At 41.6% G+C, this 6,555-nt stretch overlaps 1 pseudogene; it reads right to left on the bottom strand.

Annotated features, from left to right (window-relative positions):
* Positions 1-2,815: 2,815 nt before the first annotated feature.
* Positions 2,816-6,075, bottom strand: LOC149751252 (putative disease resistance protein RGA3; annotated as a pseudogene).
* Positions 6,076-6,555: the final 480 nt, after the last annotated feature.

The raw sequence follows: 6,555 nt of genomic DNA, 5'->3' as shown, positions 1-6,555 counted from the left end.
TTCTAATGGAGATGCTCCTATTTTTAGAAATTAGATAACTATTCAAGATTTATGATGCTGCATCTACCCTAAAGAGTTTGATGCACACAGCATTTTGGGTCGTACGGTAATATTTCGATCAACAATGGGCCAGCAAAAATAAATGTTTCCTTTTTTTGAGAAAGGCTTTGATCACACGTCACTCATAATCAGGGAAAAACTAGATGAAATAGAGAAGTTAAGGACTATCGTCAGGATAATTTTAACTTTGTCATAATTATTTCCACTATACACGGCTATTTGGAAGAGTTGTAACTTCTTCCAACTAGAAGAGGAATCCGACGTAAATTTTATAAGAACAAATCTCACTAGTATAAATAGAGCAAATTATAATATATATTTTTATTTGATTAATAAAAGAAAAGGTGAACTAGAGCCATACTTTAGCAATTTTTTATTTTTCCCTACTCATCTGAAAGTTATGAGCTAAGCAGGTCGGAGAAAAAACTTTTTATTCTTCCAGACCAGATAAATTAAATCATCTTATCCATAGAACTTATGGAAACAGATAATTACAGCCAATGAGTTGAGTAGACAGAAAATTTAATAAGTTATAAGAGGGATGGATTCATAATTAACCTTATCAGATTATTTGTAGGAGTAGGACTAATAAATATCTTTCGATATTGTGCAACCAAACAGCTGCAATTTCATATGCAATTTTCAATTACAGACCGTTAAACAGAAGCAAGTTTTGCAATTGCAATTTCAAATGCAGCATTTTCAATTGCAGCTTGTATTTGAATTGCATGCAATTGAATTATGGGCAAACAAATGGCCCCTAAGTATTGAAGTCAACAAAAAATGGGAATTACAAATAATTTGAAACCAAAAGGACTTAAGATATTACCTTCAGAAACAAAAACATAGCTTTGGAGGGTGTATTTTTACATGAGCTTGCCAAGGTTAAAGTTTAGGAGACATTGCTGCTGCTTTACCTGAAAAACTGTTATCATTTATGTAATATATGCCTAAGAACAAATGTCCATCTTCCATGAGACTGTTCCATTAAAAAACCAACAGACTGGCCTGAGCAATTGCTCCAGGAACAACCTCGCTTTGTACTGCAATGTCAATAAAATGGCGAACTCATAGTAGAGAGACATGATTATTGAATGATTTCTTCTACATGCTTCAGAATTAAAATTTGTTGATCCAACGCGTTCTGCATATTAAAAACAACATGTGAAATTTATCAAATTGATTTTTGCTAGTGCAAAAAAAAATGAAATTCTGAGATTCCGCAATAAAAGTTCGATTCAGATGCCAAGCGCTCGCAAAAGCTATGCAGGATTGAGACTTCTTTATACCTCATGCGTAAGAAACATCTAAAACAACTCCTAGCTGCAATGATATCGAGTCTCAAAGTGTATGCCAGGGCATTGATTTAACAAATAAGAAAGAAACAACTCATAAAACTATATAGATACACACCATAAGACCTTGTTTTTGAAGTAAAAAATAAATACGCAACATATTTCTGCTTCATCGGGCAGCGCACTTCGAGAACAACTCGTGAGATTTACTTTCAAGTCTATAATATAGCAGAGTGACTTTTCTGAGTTCATTGATACTTTAAGCAGTCTATAATATAGCAGAGTGACTTTTCTGAGTTCACTGATACTTTAAGCGCTAAAAGAAAGCTTCATCTAAGCGACATGATTTGAGAAATTAAATTTTAATAAAGAGATGGCAAGAATTAGCATTGTTTGTATGATTAAGATCAATTTATAGGCAGAAACAGATCTAGAAGTTGAAAATATATGCAATAAAACTTTTGGCACCTTTATTCTCAAAACTGATATTCAAAGAAACACCAGGAAAATACAAGGGCAGCAAATCATCATTAGAACTGGCAAGCAAAGTTTGCAATGGCATGTAACAACACACTTTTTCCTTTTGCCAGAAACAAGTTTTAAATGCACTCAGTTAGTTCTTCAATCAAACATCAGAAACAAATGAAATATCTAGCTTCCGGAGTAAACTAACCATGCTTTGAAATATTCAGGTATTTGGAGTTTAACAACTAGTGCTTCTAATAAATCTAGTACTTAATCTCCACAACTTCAAGTTTCTCTCATTTGTTCTTTTTTCATAAACTCCTGCTTGATACTTATGGTAACAATTTGTCAGCAGGGAAGAAAGCGAGATGGTTGGATTCATAAGTATCTCGAGAAACATGCGGGTCAAATAAAAAGATAGAGGTGCAGGAAGGGCACAGATTGGTCTTACCAAGAGAGAGGATACGGTAACAATTTGCTAGTTGTTATGTTCTTTGTTTCTTTGACTGAAAGACCGCCTGATGGATGTTGGAAATCCTATTTCAATTTTGGCCTATCTTCTTGTGGAACCTGTCCTCCAACTCTGAATCACAGTCAGTGATGAATTGGGCAGTTCTGGCAGTGACTAGAATAGAGGGGAACGCTACCTCCTGGAGGGAGCTGAGTTCTTTAGAGCTCCCAGAGAGGAACCTCAGAGAGAGTGCCTTGTTCAACTGGATCACTTGGTCGGGACTGCGGACTTATAATGGCCACTCCTCAGGTAAGGATGGGAGCCTGGAGCAATCCCACGAGGGCACAACTTGAACGGATGTAAGGCTTCTTAATGGCTCCAAGTGCAGCAATGAGGGGTCATCAATCTGGAGTATGTCGAGTGGCGATGTAGAGCCATCAGCTGCCCCTTCGTCGGGATCACTGGTTACTGGTGGCGTAGCTGCTGCTGCTGCTTCCACAAGCTTGGGGCAACTTTTGATCTCCAAGCGTTTGAGTGAGATGAGTCAATGCAAACCTCCAAATGATGTTAGCTCTGTGCAACGAACAATGGACAAGTTGTGAAGTACCTTGAGCCTTCTGAACACCTCTGCTGAGGGGAAGGCTGTGAAACTATGGGTTCCAACCAGCATGGAGAGAGATGCAAGGTGCTGCATCGCACCAGGAAGTGATGCGTCCATCTCACCACAATCCATCATAGAAATTATCCGGACCGACGAGGGAAGAAAGAAGTCATCATGAGGCGCATTGCGTCTCTGCAAGCGCGGGCATTTCCGTATCTGGAGGCTTCTTAGCGAGATGAGTTTTTGGAATCCTTCCACCGGCAGATGCACCAGCGCTTTACATTGCTGGATGAACAACTCCTCGACAGCCATAAAATGATCAGTGTGTTGTAGCAAGCCTCCATCTAGAGACGTTAGATTGCGGCAAGACTGAATCTTCAAGAGACGAAGATTTGATGGCGACGAGCTCTCGCAATCATTATTTTGACATTGCCATAGTCTTGGAAGAGTAGTCAACCCCACATCATATATTTCCAGTCGTTCCAAACTATGAGGTAGTGGGGGCAACGCCATCAACCTAGAGCAGTGCTCGATCTTGAGGATCTTGAGGCAAGGAAACCATTGACCATCCTCTACGCCAGACCACCTCGCCAGCATCTGTATGTTCCTAAACTTCAGAACCTCCAACCTTCCAAAAGAAGTGACCATATTACGCCTAGGGAATGGATGACCAACTTGTCTCAATGCCCTCATATTTTCAAGAGACAGAAACTTGAGGAAAGGCAGCTCCTCAAGGGGTGGGAGGAGTTCCAACTCTTCGCAATTGCTCAAAGTAATGGATTCTAGCATGGCGAGATATCGAGTTTCCAACCAACATGGAGGACAAGCACCACTGTAGCCAATAATTTTCAGATCTGCAAGGCAAAAATGTGGTCGGAGGCCATCAATTATATTTGCTGCCACCTCAGAAGTGCTACTCGAATTTGTATCCCATTGCAGCACTAGTGTGCGGAGATGCTCTTTATTATGCAACTCAGCCTCCCTAGCATCTTCGCAGCTTCTCACATTCTCAAGATTCTTGATGTGTAGCTCGCCACGGAGCTCCCTTAAGTGCTTTAACTCACCTATCTTGCAGCCATTCCCCTCCCTGACATGGAATTTGTCCAACTCCTGGAGGGAAGTAAGTTTTCCAATCTTAGCTATTGTGGGAATTGCTACCGACGGTAGGATCAGATGTCGCAAGTTAATCAGGCTTTTCATGCCTTCACCTATTCTTTTTGTAGAAGGATCCAAGCATAGAACAATCATGGTCTGCAGGTGATAGAGCTTGTACACTGATTTAGTCAATGGAGTTGTATCAACAATCTTGTCAAGATGCAAGTATCGGAGGTGTTTTAGATCACCAATTGCATTCAGAGACCTGTGCTTGCAAGTGGCAGATGACTCTAATTTCAGAACCCTCAAGTTTTTGAATCCTTTGAGCACCTTATTAACCATAACAGCCCATCTGCGATCATGACCATGAATCCATAGGACAAGAGTGTGCAAGTTTTTTAACCGAGGCACCTTGCTGAGCACAAGTGGATCATCAACCATGATAGATAAGTGACGAAGGGTGGTTGGGATATCTCTTGGGTTGGGCTTGCTGGAGTCAACTCCCAAGCATTCATCCTTGGAGACAGAGCATACCATTTTATGTAGTAGATCATGGATGACATAATATGTGGTATTCGTACCAACCCAGTGGAGAGCCCAATCGAAGAAAGATTTCCGTAATAGACTATCGAAGGACTCACACCCTATATCTTCTGGGCTTCTCTTCTTATCCTCAGACTGCTGGATTTACCCTGCGGCCATCCACATACGGACCAACTCATCCCTTTCAAACAGATAGTCTTGGGGAAATATACTACAGTATCTAAAACAACGCTGTAGCTGTGGTGAAAACTGAATGTAACTAAATCTCAGTACTGGCTGGATGTCCTCATTCTGTATTGAATTAAAAACGCCATTTTCCAAGACCTCTTTCCAAAACTCAAAGTTCAAGTTAGAATTCAACATTCCTCCCACAACTTTTGCCCCCAAAGGAGACCCCCATAGCTTCTTCGCTATTTGGTCGCCAATCCGTTGAAGTTTTCCATGATCATCAGCGTTCACACCAGCAAATGCATGCCTCCTGAAAAGTAAGAGATAAGCATTCCATTCTATGCCTCACAACTTCACTGGTTCCTCAGTTCCATCCATTACTTTACAATCATTTCTGCAACTAAATTCATTCTAGTTGTTAACAAGATCTTGCTTCCTTGCTTCCCCTTTTTCAAAGGAGCCACCAGATCCTCCCATTTCTTCCTATCATCATCATTCCACACGTCATCCAAGACTAACAGAAACTTACTGGACTCTAGCTTCTCTGTAAGAATCTCTTGAAGTGTACTCAGTTCTTCAGCTTGAGGGTTTGTTCTGGTTGCAGCCCGAACGATCTTTTTCATTATGCCAGCCGCATCAAAATTATTGGAAACACAGACCCACATGCTGAGGTCAAAACTCCCTTTGCCTTCCCTGTAGACATGTTGTGCTAGAGTAGTCTTTTCCATCCCAGCCGCACCAACTATTGGGAGAACTGTGACATTCTTAACATTGGACCCATGCTCACAGCTTTCAGGCATCTTCAACCACCCAACTATCTTTGCCATCTCTTTTTCTCGCCCAAACACCTTGTCTTCAGTCACCAAGCAGCCACTCTCGGGAGGTACAATCTGCTGCCTCCTTGCTCCATGTTCGTTTGACAGATCATGAAGTTTAAGGAAATCTCCAGCAGAATCAGCAACATGATCTAGATTTTTGACAGCTCTGTTCAACTTCTTCTTTAGATGCCTACCTTGTTTAAAGGCAAAAGCGGTACACCTGATAATTTTCTTAGTGCGATCAGAGGCAGTGGGACGCACCTTTTCTCCTCGACTCTTCACTTTTTCCTTGAGCTTGTAGTATTCCAACTCATCCAGCACGTCACTGGCCTCGTCCACAGCGTTTTTCAGCTGCCACAGCCACGCTTCCTCTGCCGGGTTACGGCCATTGATGACTTGCAACTTCTCGACCCTCTCCACCACTGCTTGGATCCGTTGAAGGGCGGCACGTAGCTTCTTCAATTGTTTCTTCATGCTCAGCCACACGGGCCGCTCCTTTATGTAGGAGATGGCCAAGCCAAGCAGCTGACTTATTGCAGCAGATGCAAACCACCCTGCGATTACCAGTTCTGGCCCCATGGTGAAGAAACCACTGCTCCTCCCTCAGAGCTTCTTTCTTTCTCTTGGATTGCAAATAGAGAAGAAAGCATGGATTTGCTCTAGTTTCCACATAAAATGGACCACCGGCTCAATTGACTTGAAGTAAACTGATAACGACGAGCACCACCTAACCACAGTCTAGATTTTTTATACGGGAAATTACTCCCTATTGACCCAAAAAAAAATTTCCGGTCCACCGCTACATGGTTCTTTAATTCTCGGTCGCTAAGTTACTGTTTCCTTTAAAATATAGTACTCAAAGTGCCCCCAAGTTACGTAAGTACCACTATGTTACCGGAAGCGGGGAAAAAAATATCCCGCGTTCTGTTTTCTAACCGGAAGACACTTTATTTTTCTCTACCAAAGATGCTCCCAAGTAAACTTTCCACTTGCATCCCTTAAGCGTAGATGTCCCTGGTGATCCCACGGAAGATGTTTACCGAAGAACAGGGACTATTC

The sequence above is a fragment of the Phoenix dactylifera genome, chromosome 15, assembly GCF_051530095.1.
Source record: "Phoenix dactylifera cultivar Ajwa chromosome 15, Ajwa_hap1_PhDact_Kaust_v1.1, whole genome shotgun sequence".
Taxonomy (NCBI): Eukaryota; Viridiplantae; Streptophyta; class Magnoliopsida; order Arecales; family Arecaceae; genus Phoenix; species Phoenix dactylifera.
Note: the sequence above shows the minus strand (reverse complement) of the source record. Positions and strands in the feature narration are given on the sequence as shown.